The sequence below is a fragment of the Mus musculus genome, chromosome 4, assembly GCF_000001635.26.
Source record: "Mus musculus strain C57BL/6J chromosome 4, GRCm38.p6 C57BL/6J".
NCBI lineage: Eukaryota > Metazoa > Chordata > Mammalia > Rodentia > Muridae > Mus > Mus musculus.
Window position 1 is genome coordinate 39,398,680 of NC_000070.6, and position 22,675 is coordinate 39,421,354.

The 22,675-nt window shown below is 38.3% G+C and overlaps 1 long non-coding RNA gene across 1 annotated transcript; it reads right to left on the minus strand.

Moving 5' to 3' along the window:
• Positions 1–1,327: 1,327 nt before the first annotated feature.
• On the minus strand, positions 1,328–22,011 carry Gm17094. Its single transcript, XR_001784265.1, has 4 exons — positions 21,923–22,011; positions 19,282–19,451; positions 2,953–3,174; positions 1,328–1,509 (listed from the first exon to the last, which is right to left on the minus strand). It is a non-coding gene; the product is annotated as a predicted gene 17094 (long non-coding RNA).
• Between the last annotated feature and the right edge of the window lie 664 nt (positions 22,012–22,675).

The following is a 22,675-nucleotide window of genomic DNA, read 5'->3' on the forward strand; positions in this document are numbered from 1 at the left end:
TACAGCCTTGTAGATGTGAGTTCCTACCATCCAAAGAAGGTAAAGATACGAGGACACGTTACAGGTCTCCAGGAGATCTGAAGTACCTGGGAAAGTCACACCATGGGGCTTCTTAGAGGGCAAGATAAAGCTTTGTATTTTTTTTTCCACCTTTGTACACTTTTGCTATTTTAAACTTTGAGGAAATTGTTGCTGCTGACAGTACACAGTAATAAAAGACAGTGCAGACAGAATGATAAAGAAAGAAACACAGGCAAGCTGCCCTAACACAGTCACCCACCGGGTCAGAAAATCAGAACAGGACCTCCGCTTAGGCTTGCTTTTCAGAAAGGAAGACTAATTTTAGAGAGATGATGTGATTTCCTCGGTCAATAGGGAAGAGACAGGGTTTGCACAGTTGGTTAGAGGGATGGTGTGATTCGCACAATCAGCTAGAGAGATGATGTTATTTTCACCATCAGAGATCCCACGTGATATGTGTTTCATAACCCTTGATCGAGTGCAATGGTCACTCAAGACAACCCCAGGATTGCCAGTCCTGGGTCACCAACCTTTTAATAACTCTCTATTCAAAAACTGCTTTCATGCTGCTAGCAGAGTGCTTCCCAGATGTGAATATGGCCTGTGAAAATTAAGGTAGGAAGGTTATCTCAGTGTTGGCCTTACTCAGGTGAGACCTCAAGAGATGTGGGGATACAGAAGGAGTTTTAGGGAGATGGTTCAGGTTCTAGTGCTTGCCTAGGAGGCAAGAGAACCTGAGTTCTTTTCCCAGAACCCAAGCAAATGTCCCAGGTGTGATGCCCTGTTTAATCTCAGAGCTGGTAGTATAGAGGGTAAAGGAGCCATGGGGTCCAGTCACCAACTTGGCAAGCTCCAGGCTTTTGGGAGACTCTATCTCAAAGGAAGTAGACAGCATTCGTGAAATTGGCATTCCAAACATATACACACGAACATTCATACACAGGATTGCATTAAATATGGGGTTGCTTTTCTGGGTGAGAATCTCAACGCAGAAGGGAAATACGCTGGACATGGAGCAGTGGAGAGCAGGCCCAGAGCAAGAGTGAGGTTGAGTCATATCCAAACCTCAGAAATCTTGTCCTGAGATTGGCAGGACTAAGATTGCTCCCTCACAGCCCCAGGCCTGTGGTAGGGGCACACATAGCCCTGTACCCCCATTTTCCCCCTCCCCCAGGAGATCACATAGCCAGGTTAAACTTCTCCCCGTATAAGGTCATGTCCAGCGTCATCTGGAAATCCTTCTTATGCTAATGAGGCACCCCTGTACCCTGACCAAAGTCAACAATGTATACTTGCCCACTCTGGAAGCCGCTCCTCACCCTCAAAGCCTTTGTTCCTCCCATTGAAGGAGCTGTCTCACTGAACCGGCCTCAAGAGTCTGTTTGTGCCTTGCTCAATTGCTGTTTGTTCAGTCTCTTTCGCTCCAGCCTCCCGGCCTCGCTTCCTCTCTCAGGATCCACAGGTTGCTCTAAGCAGGGGGAACGGAGCCTGAACAGCAGAAATAGACACAAGTAAGTGAAAGGAAGTGAAGTGATGGCTCAAATGAGTTGAAATGCTAGCCCCTACTATGGCTTTATTTGGGAATAAGCCCTAAAACAATATAACAAGGTATTGGTGGGATCATAAATTACGAGCCTTAATACAGTCAAACTGGTGTTTTTGTAGAAGGAAGGAACACCCTATCTTCATGAACACACCTAGGAAAAGCCATGAGAAGACACCACAGAAGGCAGCAGTCTGCAGCCCAGAAGAAAGACCTCACCAGAGCCTCTACAACAGTGATTTCACAATAAACTCCTACTTTCTAGTAAGTCACTCAGTTCATGGAGTTGTTAATGTCAGGACAAGAAGACAGGACAGGGTCATGTAACAAGAAGTATGAAGCAGTCTGCAGCTGAGTACATCGAACAAACAGGACCTCCAAGTCCAGAAGCCAACTGAAGATAGTCAGGGATGCTTAGCCTGATCAGAGACGCTTCCTGCTTCCAAGGTTGCACCCACCACCAGACTCTGACCTTTGCAACAGTTAACTTTATATGCCTCAGTACAGGGGAACGCCAGGGCCAAGAAGTGGGAGTGGGGGTTAGGGGAGTGTGTGGGGGAGGGTATGGAGGACTTTTGGGATAGCATTGGAAATGTAAATGAAGAAAATACCTAATTAAAAAAAAAAAAGAAAAAAAAACTGTTAAGAGCTGGCTGGAAAACTTGAGCCTGATTAAGTGTAGATATTCTGACAGGGACTAAATAGAAAGAAGGAGAGGAGGTTTGGAAAGGGAGGGTCCTGGTATTATATGAAACAGTGGTTCTCAACCTTTCTAATGTTGCAACCCTATAACACAGTTCCTCATGTTGTAGTGACCCCCAACCATAAAATTATTTTTGTTCCTATTTCATAACTGTAATTTTACTACTGTTATGAATCATAATGTAAATATACATGTTTTCAGATGGTCTTAGGCGACCCCTGTGAGAGGGTTATTTGACTCCCAAAGGGGGGGGGGGGTCGTAAGCCACAGGTTGAGAACCACTGGTATAAAACACAAGCTCCAGAGCCCATGCCCTTCCCTGCAGAGGGACAACTCTGGGGCTCCTCTCATGGCAACAGGAGCTGTTTGTCTACTCTACTAAAGTTTGTTTTTTCATTCTGTTTTCTCTTTCTTTCCTCCATGTGTGTACACCTCCTTCATAGTTGACACTTTTATTTTCTCAGCAGCAGTAGCTTTTGCTATCAAACTTGTGGCTTCTCTGTACCTATCCTTTAAGATTCTAGGCACCTGATGCTGTTGCTCGTTCACATTTTCCTCTTCTGCCTTTCTCATGTGTCCAAACTTGTGTTTTGTACCACAGAACAAATTTGGAAGCTCCTTAGCCAGGGCTCCCACCCTTCACCCCAAGACACAAGTAACCAACCCAGGGAGGGGTCTTCTGTACCTTGTCAGATTCAGGAGCTTCTTGAGACTTCCGAGTTTGCTTCCGAAGTCTCTTCAACATTTCTGGAAGCAATGTTTCCACTTAAGGCCTCCTAATCCTTAAGAAGACTTCCTCAAGTAAAGAATATTTTAACTGGATGAAAATTGCTACATAATATGATTATGTAGAATAATATAATTAAGGAGTGTGCTGGTCTTTCAGTATGTTCAAACCCTGGAGTACCTGGAATACAAGATAGTAGAGTACAGCCTAAGTTCAACACAAATTTAATTTAAAAGTTCCCTGTGCTTTATCATTCACATGTAATTATAGTTAGCTCATTAATTACCTTCTTGAGAAGATTGGAAACTGAATTAAATGGTACTTTAAAAGCTAATTTTGCAAACAATTAAATGAAGCCAAATATAATTGATAATTGCTGTAACAACTGGCCCTGAGGCATCTCTCTTTTAAAAAATTGTTACTTAGGTTTTTATAATACGAGAGGATGAAAGTAATGAAAAATTCAAAATAAAGACACTTAAGAATTCATAAAATATGCCTTAAAACAACACTGACAATTTTAGCAGCATAAATTATATTATTTCAAAGGAGGAAAAGGTTGATAATGACCTAAGTCTAAAAGCTTTGGAAAAAATATATTGCAGTTGTCACAAAAATAAAGATTTGAAAAACAAACAACAGTGAATCTCCCATTGGTCTTATGTTTTCTGGAGGGACGAGCAACTCCTTTGAAGAATTCACATGTATCTTTGTTTCCAAACTCAAACCATATGGTCAAATGATTATATGACTTTGCAATGTTATGAAACAATGCCTTTGTTTTATCCCTCAGTAAATGTTAGGAGTAACACAAGTTCTCTCCTTAAACTGTTTAGAGTCCACTAATGACAATCCACCATAGTGCAGAGCACCCAGAAGAGAGAGGTCAGAAGGAGCCAGATGAGCAAGCCTGGGGTTCAGGGTGACTGCTCTGCACAGTCCATGGCAGGGCAGGACGTGGATAATGCAAATAGAATATTCATAGACAGGCTGGGTGCAGATGAATTCCTGATTTAAAAAAATGGATTTCAAGTTGAGAAAAAAACTCTGAGAGAGAAAATTGTCACCTATTATTAGAGTGACCAGAACATCTCTTTATGATATAAAATGGTTGGGCACTGAGAGGGATCTACACATGTTTTCATTTCTTTAGACACACATTTAAAGTGAATTTCTGATTACCTACATGATTTGACATTGGACTCGTGTGACCATTGTCTAACTAAGAAAAACTCTTTACCCTGGAGATCTCACTAGGCATTAGGAGAAAGGCAAGGAATTGGGTAAAAACAAGATGAAGGATCAGAACAGTAAGCAACCTTTCACCTGCTCTCCTAACTGTGGTGAAAGTACCAAGTGATCACAGAAATCTACTCTCTTTCACACACGCTTCCATTACAGTTAAGTGAACTTAATAAGAAAAGTATCATGAAAATTTAATATGTATTAATTTGCACACCATACATAGCTCCCATGGTATATATGGTCATGTGCTTAAATATAAACACATGTATAGTCACATGTTATCTCTTTCATATAACTATTTCAGCAATCTGCTTTAAACTGTCACATCTCGATCTAGATAGATATCAGAGCCTAATATTCTTAGCCTCAGAACCATGGGCCACACTATAACAACTCAGACTCCATTTTCCCTAGTATTCTTTTTGAGGAATATCACCTGCTCTGACAGTGTGCCTTTTAAAAATACAGATTTTATCTTTTCCGGGCTTTAGAGTGATCTACAAGAGCACAGTGAGGCTGCCTATGTCCTTTACACTCTGTAAAGGTCCAAACTTATACCTAGAAATAAATTCTATCATTGAAATAAGGCTGAAAATAGCCCACTATGCTTGATAATTTAGTTTATATGAGCCTACTTTTCAGCATACCAAGTTGACTATAAGCATCAACGTAATACGGAATAATGCTTTCATCTTCTAAAACAACCCAAGGATGTAGAATTTACACCTGCCTCTCCATTAATTAGATTTATTTCTGGTGTGTTCCCTGAAGCATAGCATGTTCACATCTCAGAGAACTGATGCCTGTAACACATTAAGAGAAACGTAGCTTGGACTGTCAGGTATGTGTACCTGTCTGTACAGTGCTTTACCCATGCTCTGGGATCATTGCAATCCTGTCCAGTGATGGATGTGATGGGCTGAATTAGATCCCTGTCTTTACCCGAGGTATTTCTTATGCTCAGAAGTCTGAAGCTTTCCTTTCCCTCGGCTGATGAATTTTTTTCTTACTACAGCTAAGTCACAAAATGTTAAAACCCTTTAAGAACAGCTCAGCAGAGGACTGGGGTATATTAATCATTTTGTCCTTTAATACGCTCATCTCTGTCACTATTTTTTACATCAGCTTAGGGAGACAGTATCAACAACCAGACATTCAAACTACCTCCATCTGGAAGTGTATGTCAACTCCTTCATCGCTCTGCTTTAAAATACCCCAAGGCTGCAGAAAAGCAAGCATTTTTTTTTTCTCACAGTAAGCTGAGACTCACTATTAGGATGGAGAAGATTATGTCCTGTGTTGTGCATACAGAACAAAAAAAAGTCACAGCATTAGGTTCAGAAAAGGGGACTACTAAAAGCCATTTTGGAAACCTTCATGATTACCCTTAAAGCCTAGAATAGTCTATTGTGAAAAAAGAAACAGAGCAAACTGGAATTTACTTTGCTTTTCTGCCAACATCCTTGCTACAAGGAGCTAATGATAAAAAAGACAAAAACGGAAAACCTAGCCTGTCCAGTGAGAGGACAGTGGATGAGGAGAAGCTCCATGTCAATGCATTGACCATCACTGCTAAATAAAATAAAATAAAATTAAATTAAATTAAATTAAATTAAATTGGCAATTTTGAAAAATATTAGTAGCACATGAAAATTAGCAAAGTTATTGCTTTCTCATGTACATGGTACATTAGTGCTATAAGTCATTACTGATGCACTAGTTTTGCTTTATATTTAGGTCACAGGGAGAATCATTTTACCTTAAAATGAAATTTTCTGTCTGTTTGCCTATAAGCTAGTAAAATAGTTGGCAACATATTGATAACACATACAACTAATATTAAGAGAGATATGGCACTGTATTCCCTGAGCAGTCAGATGGGGACTCTGTTAAGTCACAGTGTCCCTTGAAATCTACTCTCTTATTCTAGATTTTGTGCTAGATGGGCAATCTAATTTTGGGGTGGGAAAAGAAATGGGAACAGCCTTTTTCTCTTACATAGCACCAAATGAAGTTTATCCTGCTATTGGTTTGAGACAACTAATCTGCTCACATCTAGATGCCAATATACATATGGAGCAGCAGGAGAAAGAAAAGGCTCGAATAGGGGTAATAAGCATATTCATGGTGTTTAGAAGCTGACTTTTGTCTGGTAGCAAAAGGAGGCATATGTACTAAAACTGCTTTTTAGCTTTTGACTGCATCTGCTTCAAGGGATGTCCTTTTTGGGTGTTATAATAATAAGTTCTTGACTGTAAGGTTCTCTGGAGTCTTTGTATGTTTACATTTCTAAGAATAAGGAACATTAGCTGATTCTTGAATCAGTAGTTGTTAATCAGTTTGATAAAATGGCTTCTGATCGTATAAGTCAATGTAAATTGATTTGCGTGTTACAAGACAAATAATAACAGCATATGTTACATCCAGGAATGTAAATGTCTATGGATTTCACATACCAAAATCTATTTGACATTTCTTTTCAGGCTCTTGAAATTCTAAAATTGCTAGTCCCTTGACAGAGTGCTCTCCTCTCTCACTACTCATCAACACTCGCCTTTCCCCCTCACTTTATGTGTAGTACCTTTGGCATTTTGCTCTAGGAACATTTGCAGGGATTATACATGATCACAGTGTGGTGCATTCTTTGATAGAAAAATGGGCTGCATTGACATGGCAGCTCAAAAATGGGAAACAGTTACTGTATTTTTCCTCTCTAAATGATGAATAAAAGTTCTCTGCTAAAGAGTAAAAAAATAATAAAGAGTAAAAATGTATTTTACATAAATACAATTAGTCATAACATACAGCATCTTAATGAGTAAATATTATTTTAAAGACTTCATAGAAAGCAAAGAAACAAATGAAAGCATGAAAATATTTATCTTTGTTAATTAAAATGAACACTATAAGAAATATAATTTTCCTTTATTTATAGTATTATTTTTCTGATTGTGAATAAACACTCAGCAAAGAGAAAGTCAAGCCTAGCACTAGAAACAGACCCCACTTCCTAGGACCAGGGAGGTAACTGATCATAGAGGAGAGCCCTTCACCACCCCTTACTGAACCAACTGAATTATGAGTTGCATTCTAAATATTTACCCTGATACTGGCAGGTGAGTGTCCCTCTCATCCCTCACCAAAGAAGCTTCTCTTCGCAAAACACAGAGACCATCACAAAAATGAAAACAGATAAGTAGTTGAATGCAGATGGCATATGATTGTGAGGGGCAAAACTCAGTAGATGGGGCTCAGGGAACACCATAACAAAGAGAAAGACTGTAAGAGCCAGAGAACCAGGAAGTCTTCCGTGAGATGCTGCCCTAGAAATGACAGAAAAACTACACCCATGCTACCACAAGAGTATGGCTTCCTAAAGAAGATGTGAAGAATTATAACACAAATAGACAAGCTGTCCTGGAAGGGAAAGATTGAGTTGGACCTCACCCCTTGACAAAGAATTACAGGCAACAAAGGACTGCTGAGAGAGAATTAGTTGCCCTGATGGTTGAGCCTCCTAATTAATCATCCCATTCCAAATGGTCAGCCTTGAAATCATATACAGAAAAGCAACACCAAATGAATGCAGGAGGTGGTACTTATATGTTTATTCATTTATTGTATATGTAATATTAGCAATTAAATAAAAAGAGTCCATGAACTTCAGAAGGAACCCTGGGAGATGATGCGTGGACAGGAAGAGAAAGATAGAACGATAGAGAGAAAATAAGAGAATAATTACTCTGTATTATTGATAATTTTGTACCTAATGCATCCTTAAATTAAAAGTAGAATCCTTGTCAACTGATTATAACTTTTGGTCTACTATTTATATTCCCAAAGAAAATAAAACAGATAATCATGTTTAGTTATTTAGTTTACAGTGATAAATTATCTTCCTAGAAATGTCTATGTATTTACATTGCATTATACAACTTAAGAAGGTTCTCATAAGATTTAGTGTCTTTTATAAGCATGATGCTTCTCCCTAGAAACTTCCCCACAAACTCAGTTTTAAAATAAACATCATAATACAGTCTTTAGTATTTGGTATTATGTTTTAAATAATAGGCCTAAGATTATCTCTTCTTTTCTTCCCCTAAAAAATGCAAAACATTTAAAACTACATTAAATCACACATAAATAAAATGAATTATGAAATCATTCAAATTGTACAAAACTTTGTCTTCTTAAAATAAATATTTGTGCCGGGCGTGGCACATGCCTTTAATCCCAGCACTTGGGAGGCAGAGGCAGGCAGATTTCTGAGTTCAAGACCAGCCTTGTCTACAGAGTAAGATCCAGGACAGCCAGGGCTGTACAGAGAAACCCTGTCTCAAACAAACAAACAAACAAAATTGTGATTAGTTTTGTGTATTGCATATATACATTTATACATGTATACACATATTCACATATGTGTGTGTGTTTGTGTGTGTGTGTGTGTGAATACAACATGTATACCCATATATACTCTATATGTTGCATAGAAATAATTTTTGCTTTTACAAAAATTTGCTTTATATAAAAGCCTTCCACTTAATATCAAAAAATTCATGGAAATTTTTCCTTTTAAAGTACTCTTTGAATTAACTTTTTTTTTAACTACAACATGCAGTTTATATCCGTTAAGTCAGGAGTCTCAATTCATCAAATATAAATATTTGCAGTATGGTGGTACATAACTTTAAGCCAGCACTGGGGAGGCAGTGGGAGGTAGATCTCTGTGATTTTTCAAGCCAGTTCAGTCTGCCTGTTGAGTTCAATGGCATGTAGTGAGATGCTGTCTCAAAAATAAGTAGATAAATAAGTGCCGGGTCCAGGATCCAGCATGGCCTTGGTGGGACTAGAATAACATGGATCCTGACTCTGAGACAGGTCCAGAGGACATGAGCCTCCATGAGTGTCGATGGCTGCTGTGGTTATTAGGTGTCTTCGTATAATAGTGCTCATATTTTTCATGTTGCTCTGAGGAATGTCCTCCCTATTAATGATAATGACTCCATGATAATCTGAGACAGCATGAGTCTGGGAGGTGAAGGTGTGGCTAATGTCTAAGCAAAATGGTAAAAGCTGGGATCTTCAGGACAGCCCTTAAGGCTGTGAAAAAGAATTCTAAAACATGAGTTCAAAAATATATAATTTCTCATCTATGCAAAAAATAAGGATGCAATATGAATTATAGGAGGAACTTCTCAAATCTAAAGGAATAGAGACAGCAATACTATGAGCTAACTCATCAGAAAGACACTAAGAAAGGAGAGAAAGAGATTTAGGGTGTGGTGATGGCAGGAGATCCCACCTAGCTAAAATTTTGTTTGTTTGTTTGTTTGTTTGTTTGTTTGTATATGCTTACAAAGTCAGACAAATTCCTGAGTTCTGAATCAGCTTGGGAAAGAGCAAGCTTAGGCCCGGGTATGGTAGAAATGTAATTTCAGGAAAGAGTCTAGCCCAAGTAGTTTAGCATTTTCATAAAAGAGGCACTCAGATCTCTGAATTCTTTTGTAATGTTAAAAGAAAATGCTAGCTTACTGTCTCCTAAGAATTAAGGGGCTGAGGTCACATGATATTGATTCATAGAATAATCAAAAGGAAACCCGGAGTAAATGACTGGATTGATACGTAAAGTAAAAGACTTGGCTTATGATCTGCAGGAGATGAGCTATCCAGAGAATTCTTTAGAATACTAAGAGACAACTGCTTTGGAGAACTGTCTCTCTCAAGCAGAACATAGAGAGAGGGAGAGCTGTCTAGAGATCCTGGAGAGAAAGCAGATCAAAGAGAAAGAAAGCAGAAGAGAGAGAAAGCAGGCTGGAAAGCTGTCTCCAGCAGAGCACAAGCCTCCAGCACAGGTACCAGGTTTGGCTTCAAGTTGTTTATTTTTGCATCTCCCAGACATCCCTTCCTCAGAACCCCTCTCCAAGCTGATACTGGTCCTGGACAAATAAATAAGTGCTATGAATTTGATACAAAATATCCCTACTCTCTTCCTTTAATGTCATTGAGAAAGGTCAACGATTAAATTTAATGTAAACATTTTCTCATGCAGTCCGCTTTACTTCAGATTTTTAGAAGAATGTCATGTTATAAAAACAAGTAGAGTAAAATAAGTTAAAAACAAAACCACACTTTGAATGTTTGCTCTTATGGTTTAGAATGCCACGGTTAAGGATGCAAGATGAATTGTACGAGGGGCTTCTCAAATCTAAAGGAACAAAGGCAGCTACAGAAGTCCTACGGCCTGGGACCATGTTCAAAAGGATGGATTGTTCTGATGCGCCAGTGTCTAATGTTCTATCTGTTACAGGTAGAGTGATCATAAATCTGCACATCAATTATAAACACGAATCACTTCACTAATAGTAAAGCCATCTGTATCCTGATATAGAAAGCAAAAACTGACAGAAATTCAAAGAACATTTTATTTTTGTTATTTATTTATCGATTGAGTGATTGGTTGATTGATTTTGGTTATAAATATATTGAAGGTAGGTATGTATAGAAGTGTGGGTATCTATGAAGTCCAGAAACAAATTCTTCTGGATGTGGAGTCACATCCAGAGAGTTGGAAGCCAACTGCATTGCAGCAGAAGCCAACTCGCATCCCCTAGAAAAGCAGTCTATGCTCCTAACTGCTGAGCCATTTCTCTGGCCCAATAATGAGCTACACAGAAATCAGAAAGGAAAAAAAAAGATGCTTTGGAAATCAAGAGAAATATAAATAACATTGCAACTATTATATGAAGCAAAATTATTTCCTTATATCAAAAGATAGTATATCTCAAATCAATTCACAAAGTCTTCCAGGAATCTAGAAAAATACTATTGAACTGAAAGCAGAAAATAAAATAAATGTAAACATAGACTGAGAGAAAAAAGACAAAAATAAGCAATACCCCCAAATCAAAACTTTATTTGAAAACGTCAGCAAAATGGACAATTTAATAAAGTGATAAGAAAACCTTAGGGAAGATTCTGTTACTAAAGGCAGGAGCAGGAGTCACTGCTGTAGGAATAACATTCAGATAATGTGATGTGTGTTCAATAACCTAGATCTTGAAACCGACGAAAAATACGAAAATGAATCCAAGAATATATGTAAAAACTTAACTGACTGTAAGTGAAAATGTTGACTTGAAAATGCAAAGTTTTGGAGCTAAAAGCCTCAGATGAGAAGGAATGTAGAGCATTTGTCTTTCTGGGTCTGAGTTACCTCACTCAGGGTGATATTTTCTAGGTCCATCCATTCATTGAGTATACAACGCGAAAGAACCACAGAAACCAGGAAAGTATAAAGGGATCACGGGGGATGTAGGCATCAATTTTTGCAACCTGCTTTAATAAGCATTCACCCTTTCCTCTTGCCCATGACCCACTAGAAGGCAGTGGAAGAGAAAGGTTAATAGAATATAGGGGAAATGGGATCGTTTAGTGATAGTTTGCAGGGGAGTGGGAGCTCAATCTTTGGTAGCGGTTCAGTTCCATAGCAAACACCAAATCCTGCTGCAGACCAGTCTAGGCATGCAGACCCCACACACACCTGCAGCAAGGCTCCTAACTGGCCCTAGGTAAGGCAGTTCTTTGGTGAGTTTCTCCCAATGCTGTTGCTACCACAAGTTGAGCTCAACAATGCTATGCAAAGTGAACCAATACATACATGTCATTTGCGAAGACTAGCAAGGCAAACCACAAACCAATGTTCTGTGCTCATCTCCCACTCTCTGGAGCTCATACTTATACTCCTTCATCATGGATCCTTTCATGCGTTCGCGATATCAAAGCATCCTTTCACCTGTAGCTGCTTCAGGAAAGCATTCTTTCACGCATCTCCCTTAGCAAAACATTCTTTCACCTGTGTGCCCCAGCAAAACATCACCTGACGTCCCCAAAACTAGAAGTTTCCACTTCAGGCGAAGCTTGAGAATACAGGTAATGTGAAGCTGGCCATGGAAAAACTGGGACAGAGCTCCAACTGGAAAGGTAGGAAGGAGGAAGGAGGAAGGAGGAATAAATTTCACACCAAAGTTGTAGGGAAAAGCCTTAAGGAATCAATATTTTAATGTATCTAAAATTATACATTGGATGCTTGTGTGTGTGTGTGTGTGTGTGTGTGTGTATGTGTGGGTAACATTGTGTTTATGTGTGTGTGTATTTGTGTTTGTTTATATGTACATGCCTGCATATATTCCTGTATGTGTGCACATCTGCATGTGTTCTTGTGTTGTGTCTGTATGTGTGTGTTTGTGTGTGGATGTGCATGCATACACGCACACACATGTGCACACGTATCTTGCATAAAATTAGGCATGAGGGCTGACAGTATTTCCTACAAAAACCTCAGTATACCAGGCACAAGAAATCTTCACTTCAGTGGTTAGTCAGTGTAGTCTAAGTGACTCCTGAAACAACATGGTTGCTATTGCCCTGGGTTGTCTCTCACAGGTTGACGGTATACTCTTAATGCTGAAAAACAAAACAGACTTTGGACACAGGACTTGGATTATCAGTGCTGACTCTAACGTGAAAGCCTACTTATGGAAATATAGAGTCCATGCAATCAGAAAATACTATTCAAGCTGCCACAGGAAGGAAACAAATACTAGTCCTATCCAGCACGGATCCCTGGAAACCACAGCGATGATCAGCATGGCAAGATATCCATATAGGTGTAGTAGGTTGAACTTACGTATTGGTGACAATGAACTGCTGTCTAATTAGATATAAAGTCCCCTCAACAGAACAGAACTCTTCAATATGCTTGTCACTGGGAAAATAAGGACCAAACCCACCTGAGTACAGTACAATGTCTGGGTGGAGTGCTAGACCTTATAGCAGCACTCATGATGATGGGGAGGAAATGGAACCATGCATTGCTATTTGGGACAGAAAATGGGACAACTATGTTGGGAACTGTTTAAATATCCCTCATAAACTAAAATAGGGTTTCTGTATGACCCTACAACCCCTGTGCAAATCCCTAACAAACATCACTGCAAGCATGATGGAAAAAGTTGAAAGCAAATTTTCACATAACGTCAACAGAAATGCTTATGCTAATGCTGTAATATCCAGAAACTGAAACTAACTGAAATGTATATTAACCCATGTAAGGCAAGAAAATGTGATGTAGTCACTGATGGATATTGATTTTGACATAAGAAGGAATGATACACCCATACTGTTGCCTTGTCAATAAAATTTGGAAACATGTGAAGTGAAGATAGACAGGAAAAAATACCCGCTCTCACTCTCTCCAGTGGGATGTAGCACTTCTCTTGAAATATTGTAGTATGGCCATCATTGCTTTAAAGTATGAGGGTCAGAGCTGATATCTTCCAGATGTGAGAATTATTTGTAGCCTGTTACCACTATTCAAAGCTTGAATAGAAACTGTACACCTTTCCCTAACGCATGCTTTCCCTAATGCTCTAATTCATTCTCTATTCTAACCCATCCACACTGTGTTCACCCACACCTACTCATGACCTGCTATAAACCTCTGCCCTATCATGGAAGCTACATCATAGTGTGGCTGGCAGCGATGGGTGTCTTTTCCTGCTAGCATTCCCATCACATAGAAACCATTTGCGTTTACATGACTACATCGAGCTGATCTCCAAGTGGAGTAATTTGTAGTCTAATCAAAAGGACTCAAAAGCTGAGAAACAAACAACAACATTGTATTCACATTCTTTTGATGTTAAACTCTGACTTTTCTATATCCTAAGGACTTGCTATAATATTAAATGGATGATTGAATTTTTGAGCTAGAAGCAGTAAACATTCAGTCTAACTTCTACATATTCATGAATTAGAAAAATGTTATGCAGAAAAATATAAGCAAGAAGAATAGGAGTCCCAAGAAAAGTGCCCACCCTAGGCATAGTCCTTCAGGAATCACATCCAAAGCAGAAAGAAGGCTCAGCACACGTCTCAATAAATTTGTTTTCTTACTTTATAAATTATTAAGCAAAATATAATCAAAGAAGAAAGCATGATAGACCACAGCTTTAAAATATACTTTATTACAAATGACTTACGAAAACCACGAAGTATTCAAAATCAAATACTTCCAAGTCTCTCTTTATAAATATATATATATATATTGGAGCTAGAACGATGACTCAGTGGTGAAGAGCACTGACTGCTCTTCCAGAGAACTCAGGTTCAATTCCCAACCTACCTGGCCACACATAGACATCTGTAATTCCAACTCAGGGAATCTGATGCCCACTTCTGTGGCACCAGATATCAGATATGCATGTAGTACATATACACACATACAGGTACAATACTATACAGGTAAAATAAAACAGGATTTTAAATACAAGAAAATGTGCTTGTATGCATATTCAGCTCTTCATTCAAAGATAATCTCATTCTTCTACAGTTACTATTTACTATTCTCAAATGACTTAAATAATATATTCTTTTTAAAATTTATTCTTTATTTCCTTTGTTATGACAATGTGCTACTGTTATCTTATTTGTTTGTCCTTATGACCAGTTAGCATACTGTCATAAGTCATGATTTGAAAGGCTTTCCCCACTCTCCAAATTATTTTGTTTTTATTTTGTAACTTCTATGTCATACTAAATCAGAAGTAGATAGACAAAGCGTTTTTGGTTTTTCTGTTGTTGTTAACACTAATGCTTTGCCAACACTGAAGTACACTGGCTCCAAGAAAAGGAGTGGCATAGCATTTAATGGAGCTGACCATGTTGGAAGTCAAGTACATAATCAACCAGAAACTTGGTACCCACTAAGTCACATAGACAATTAAATAAGTTTATACATACAGACACATGTGTATCAATGAAGAAAACTACAAAATGGACGCCTTCTATGAATCCTATCTCTAACTACATAAAAAGCCTTTTGATGGGAATTGATGAAAATGAACTTGAAGTTAACTTTATGTTTGCACTCAAAATTATGGGATGTTACTATATCAAAAGAGCTTTCCCAAGAGTTGGATTAATCCTCCCAGTTAATTATTTTTCATTAGTGATTGCTTTTTATACTTGTTTTATCGTACAAATTAAATATGCTGACTGCAGAAACTTAAATGACCCAGAAGAGTCTAAAGAAATTAAATGTAATTCATAATTTCAATATCGGGAGAGGATTTACATTTTCAATGAGCTGACTATTCATCTAAATTAAAGTTCATGTCCACTGCTATCTACATTCCTCTTTATTTCAAATATATTGTATCTTGTAACAAATTGAAAAGTAGCAATGTACCAAAGGGGAAAAAGTGAAAGTAAGACATGTGATGCAAAAAAAGAAGAGGCACCGAAGTCACATAAAGATGTCTTAAAGGTCATGTGCATTACAAGCATCTACAGTAGCTGCTAAGGACAACTTTCTATGCTTCTTACCTTGCACATAATAAATGTTTTTCCCATGTTGGCTCTTGGGAAGCTCAGCATGACATCAGCCTCTAATGCATGGCTTTTTTGTTGTTGTTGTTTTGTTTTAATTTTTATTTTTTTAAGTGTAGGTGCTGAGGATACAAACTTGGGTATTCATGCTTGTATAGAAAACACTTTTCAGGCTGAGATACCTCTCCAGCTTACCCACTCTAACTGTAATGTGGTGAATATTTCTTTTCTTAATTTTTTTCCTTTATTTTTTTAATTAGGTATTTTCCTCATTTACATTTCCAATACTATCCCAAAAGTCCCCCAAACCCTCCCCCCACCCCCCTACCCACCCACTCCCACTTTTTGGCCCTGGCGTTTCCCTGTACTGGGGCATATAAAGTTTAATGCATGGCTTTTATTTCAACATAATCTCTTGCCAATATAACAGGATAAACCAGAGAAACAAAATATATCTTCTGTCTGTCTATCTATCTATCTATCTATCTATCTATCTATCTATCTATCTATCCTCTTTCTATTTCTGTTTATAGGCCAGAAAATTTTACCACAAAATGATAAATACCTAGTAAAAATAAACTTTGAATCATAAGGAAAATAAATCACCCTACACAATGATAATACACCCATCATAGTTAATACCTTTGAGGTTCAAATAAACAACTAAATTACATGCAATAACTCTGAAACAGGCAATTTCATGAATATCAGGATCTGCTTTGATGACAAGCTATCTGGGAACTGTTGGCTGCAACTAAAGTATTGCTTACAATGGTGTGTTGAATGAATGCCACAGAATGATTAAACCCACTACTCTATCAAACTTCTGAGTTCTGTATGTTCGACTATTGTTGAAGTAGTGAGTTTCAGCCCATTCCATGACTCAAGAAAAGCAAGTATTTTTGGTGCAATAAAATTCTTATCTCAGGGATGTTATATCATAGCAGTCACTAGCAGTCACATTTGTTCTAAGTATGTTAGTTACATTCATGGAATGAGGATATGAGAAGGTAGAGCAATAAGGGGAACAGTTGTTTCTTCTAGAGATATCTACTGTTATTTATTATCCTAACTTTCTGAAAAACTAGGTAAACCAGAATTAGTGGAACAAGTCTATTTCTTATTATTTCATCTTGAGCCTAATTATCCTTATGCATTGGGTTTGGAAAAATAGATCAGTCTATGCAGGCATCAGGACTAGTATTTTGGATCCATACCACCCACACAAGAAGCCAGGCATGGTGTCATATACCTGTAACCCCAGTGCTGAGAGACAGAGACATAAATATCCCCACAGGCTTACTGACAACACAGTGTCTCCAACCAGGGAATTCAGAAGCTGAAGACAGATATTTTGTATAGCGCTCCTTCTCTTTTAGATAGTCTCCGCTTCTGATATACTTACACACAACACAAAAACAATGAAAAAAGGAATTATATGAAATGACACACTATGAGCATGTGACAGTGAGGTGCTTACTAGACATCCAAGTGAAGATATTGAACAGAAATCTGTTTATATAAACTCAAAGTCTGGAGAAATGGAAGAACTGGAGATACAAATCTCCATCTTATTGACATGGACTACAGGGTTTTAAAGCCACATAATGGAATGGTGTCATCTATATAGTAGAAATAGAAGAGAAGATATAAGAAGACTGACTAAAAGATCATTGGTGTCCTAGGATTACGTAATGGAGGAAGGGGTATATAACATGCAGAGGAGATAATGTAGCAACCAATAACAGGGGTAACACTGAGCAACTGTCACCTTGTGGAAAACATGTAAAGAAATCTTCCCAAGATAAGAGTGAATATTTGTGATTGGTCAGGTAACATTAAAAAAAAAAAACATTGCTGTGTTTTGTGGTCTAATGAAGACTGTTTCTGCAGAAAAGATACATTTGGAAGGAATGTGAACATTGACTGTGAAGAATTTTACAAATATCAAATAAAACAGGATTAATAATATGCAAATGAATGGAACTATACAGTAAAGGAGGAAAAGAATTTATAGAAGGCACAATGGATAGATAATGGGGTGGGAACCAGGTAGCTGCCTCAGCTTGCAAAATGCTTACTATGCAAGCAGGACGTGAGTTTGCATCTTCATTGACCGTGTAAAAAGTTGAGCCAAATGGTCAGTGGCTGTAACTCTCACAACTGGAGTAGGGGACAGAAAACAGGGGGTTCCCTGAACTTCACTGACCAGTAAGTCAATCAAGTTGTCAAACTTTAGAATCAGAGATCTTGTCTCAAAAAATAAGAAGAGTGAATGTACCAGACTTCTGGGTTCTACTCATGCAGGTAAGCACAACACACAAACACATACAAACACACACATACACACACACACATACACACACACATACACACATACACATACACATACACATACACATACACATACACATACACATACACATACACATACACATACACATACACATACACATACACACAAGTATAGAATAAATAAACTACATTGTGATGGGCCTTGAATTAAAACAGCTAGTGTGCAGCTTGATATTAAGCATGAAGGCACAATATGCAGTCTGATATTGCTCATCCTACATGTGGATGTTCTCTGTTTTTTTTTTTTTAATTTCACAGTGATGTTAAAAAAAAATTTAACCAAAACCATGGAGTAAGGGTGAAAAAGAATGGAATATAAGCTTTTGCAGAGATAATCATAGGAATCAATCAACCACCAAAGTGGAAGAGGCAACATAATGAATACCTAGATGTAATAGGATTCTGCTTCTATGGGGTGGTAGCTTCATTTAGCTGTATGAAGAATTGCTATCGAGTTGTCTGTAAAGGGTTGTATCTTTTTATATGAGGAGATAGCAAAAGAAAGCAAAATGGAAGTAGTCACAATGTATTATTATAGGGATTTATTACTAATTGTAGAGAAATGAAGACATCATGATGGCAAACTTAGAAACATATTTACTATTAATCTTCAATCCTTTTATCTATTACATAATTGTATATAGTTGCAAGGAAAGAAAATCACTTTTGTTGCATTTAAAAAACTATGAGTAAAAATTCTGAGATAGTATGATTTCACTATAAATACTAATAAAATGCATTCCATGTAGAAACCATAAAATAACACTCTGCATTTGATTTTCTGTTTCATTCTTTCATTGTAAGTTACTGATCTCAATGTCTATGTTTTACTGCATACAGTACATGTTGTGGTTTTATTCCCTTATAGAGATATTGATATACACTAACAGTGACGTTCCATTTGTAGAAATGTATTTACCTTATATGTAACCTGTGGACTCCTTTGTAAACTATCCCCAAAGTTGTTATAATGACATTTGAATGTAAAGCCTTTTAAGTAACTGTTTTACCACATCACTTGAGGAACAATGAAAAGGAAAATCTATCAAACTTGGAAAAATTTAAGGCCAATCCATTGGACATACTAAATGAACAGGCCACTACTACACTGTTGTCATAGGTCTACTCTGAATTATATTATTCTTGCTATTCATTTGAGCCCTTTAAGGAGTTTATGTAGAAAAGCTGTTGTTTTTTATAATTAGCCATATTTTAAGGAAAAGGTAAGTGTTGAAAGACAATTTTCAAGTTCAGAAAGAAGGAACAGTACATTTCATGGAAAGAATTTATGATTCCTACCTCACTATAATCAGCCTGAAGTCAGGATCAATTGCACAGGTCCAGAGCATCCAGGGTGCCTTTGATCCATGGAACCATGATGAGCCTTCCAGACCTGGTGAGATCAGTTTTGCTCACGGTGGCAGAACTCACTGTGCCATTTTGGTGCCTGGGACGGTCATCTGTCCTCACTGGGAATTTTAGAAAGAGAAATCAAGAGACTCATCTATGTTGGTTTTTAAACAAAATCCCAAACATTCAATTTACCAAATGAAGACTCAGGGGCCCTGTGGGGCAATGGACTATGCATAGGCAGGCTGATCTCCAGTCGAGCTGAGGCACAAACCCTGGTGAAACCCAGTGGTGATAATTTCCACCTACATGGGATGGAAGGCATTCCCTCATGTCTCCTGGACCACTTGCTCCTGTCAAAGTTACTGCCCCCACAGCCCCCACTAGAGAAGCAGGTGGCTAGTAGTCACATACACAATGTCCCAAGCTTCTGACCTTCAGGCTAGACTCTTCCCAGATACCTAACAACAGCAAGATAACACAGCCCACTATAAGAGGGGCTGCTTGGCCCCTCTTCAATCTCTTAAGCTTTTACTTTCCTTAATCTCTCCCTCTTGGTCTCTCCCTCTTACTCTAGCCTTTCTTTTCTCTCTCCTTTTCCCCATCTCTACTCTTGGCTATGTCTGGTCTTTCTCTTTTACCTTTTCTCTGCCCCCACTGCCTTTCTACAATAAAGCTCTAAAACCATAGACTATCTCTGCTCATCAAGGTCTGCTGTGCTTGGATGATGGGATAGGCTTTCTCCTAACGAGCTATGCCTAAAATCCTGTCAGAAGGCCTTCCTACACTCCAGCCATGGACCAGACTAAGGACTCTTGCCTACATGGGAGCCTCTCTCCCTCTCCCCTCTTCCTGTATCCCCGGGGCCAAGAGTGTAGCCCTGGGGCCCCTATTTTATTCTTAGCTCCTCTGCAACTATCAACTGGTTGTTTGCTCTGCCTCTAGACATATCTTTGACTTTTATTTTGCTCTTCTTTACAGAAAGCTCGTGGGTTAAAGGTGTGTGCTAGATCTGAGTCATACCACAACAAGAAATAGATTTTTCCAGTTCACAATGTGGGGTTCACAATGTGATCAAATACCCAAATACCCTTCAACACTTCTGGTGCCTGATGGGGTAGAAGAGTGAATAGTAACAGTCTCAGTTAGTCTTAAACTGTTTAAAATTTAAGCAATGTTTTAAGGTCTAAAACTATGGGGTTTTTGTTTGTTTGTTTGTTTGTTGATAAATGCAAATGATGTTAGAAAGTGATTTAGGTACAGAACTTTGGACTCACCAGATAGGATAGATGGTAGAGCACTTTCTCCACGGTTGCCAAATACAATTGGACTAGATACTGTGAATGGAATTCTTCCATTGAAAATACATGGTCCTGATTTATGATACTATCTTTCCTTTCTTAGAAGCTAGTAAAAGATTTATATTTCTGATTTTTAATGTGAAGGTAAATCCTAAGTTCATCCAAGTCCATGCAGATACATCTTAGCAGTATCAGAATTTGTGTAAGCCTTTGTGCATTTTGTGAGATCTTTGATGGAAAGGTTGGAATATTCAGAGTAACTTCAATACAGAAGGATTAAGGGCTCTTAATGTCTCCTGAGTTGAACGAAGAGGTCTTTTCAATGACTTTTCTGAGTTTATGTCTTTGGAAAGCCTGTGACAGTTGATACTGTTTTGCTATTTGACTATAACCCTGTATCCTTGCCCGACTTAAACTTTAAAAACAATATAAAGTTCAGAACTGTACCATACCAGCCTGAATAATTCTTTTGTATGCCTAACATATAAGTCATCTTAGGTAAGATGAAGGCTTGTCCATGCCACTTGGGGCTTCAGTGTGCCTCCATAATCAGACAGAAGCCCATCTCTCCTATATTCCAGCAAGTCACTTGGTACAACTAAGACTTTCCTATTGACCAGATTCTTATCCATGTAATGCCATGCTATAGGTATGAAGGAATGCTAGTGTGATGTATGTTTTCTCAGTCCACCTTTCCTTTAATCAGTGCAGTAGAAACATGTTCTGCCAGTTCATGCAGATATATCTTGGCAATATCTAAACTTTGTATAAGCCTTTGTTCATTCTGTGATGTCTTTTATTGGAAGGTTGGATATTCAGAGTAACTTTAATACAGAAAGATTAAAGGTTGACAAGAACAAACCAACCCAAAACAAAACAAATGTATCAGATGTTTTCTCAAAGTCAGAATGAGACTTCACATGAAGAGCCAAAGAAATTATCTAGCTAAAATATCCTTGTATCAACTCTCCAACCCGATCTATTTTTATTTGTTTATTTTTTACATGGATCAGGACTGGAGAGAGGCCACCACAGTTTACAATACTTGCTATTCTTCTAGAAATGCAGAAATCGATCCTTAGCACCCATATTTGGAGGTTCACACTGCCTGAAATCACAGATCCAAGGGATCTAAATCCCTTTTCTGAGAATCAATAAACACGTGAAAATCCACACACATATGCATGAGTCAAAACAAGAATCCTTCTAAAAATATGAACCATTGCCTTAAATATCAGGTGAAACAATAATAAAAACTTAGAACAGAAAACCATGTAAACTCACCATACCTGTATGACTGTATGCAGTATTTCAGAATAATGTGTTGTTTCCTACTTTAAAAGTGAAGCAGATGGCATAAGTGATGTCATTTATGCATCCCAATGCCTCTTCTCTGTGGGTTTTACCTGCAGAAGACAATCATTCGCCGTTTTCTACAGCTTAATCACAAAGGAACTCACACGATATGTACTCACTGATAAGTGGATATTAGCCCAGAAACTTAGGATACCCAAGATATAAGATAAACACATGAAACTCAAGAAGAACGAAGACCAAAGTGTGGACACTTTGCCCCTTCTTAAAATTGGGAACAAAACACCCATGGAAGGAGTTACAGAGACACAGTTTGGAGCTGAGACGAAAGGATGGACCATCTAGAGACTGCCATATCCAGGGATCCATCCCATAATCAGCCTCCAAATGATGACACCATTGCTTACACTAGCAAGCGTTTGCTGAAAGGACCCTGATATAGCTGTTTCTTGTGAGACTATGCTGGGGCCTAGCAAACACAGAAGTGGATGCTCACAGTCAGCTATTGGATGGATCACAGGGCCCCCAATGGAGGAGCTAGAGAAAGTATCCAAGGAGCTAAAGGGATCTGCAACCCTATAGGTGGAACAACAATATGAACTACCCAGTACCCCCCAGAGCTCGTGTCTCTAGCTGCATATGTAGCAGAAGATGGCCCAGTCGGCCATCACTGGAAAGAGAGGCCCATTGGTTGTGCAAACATTATCTGCCTCAGTACAGGGGAATGC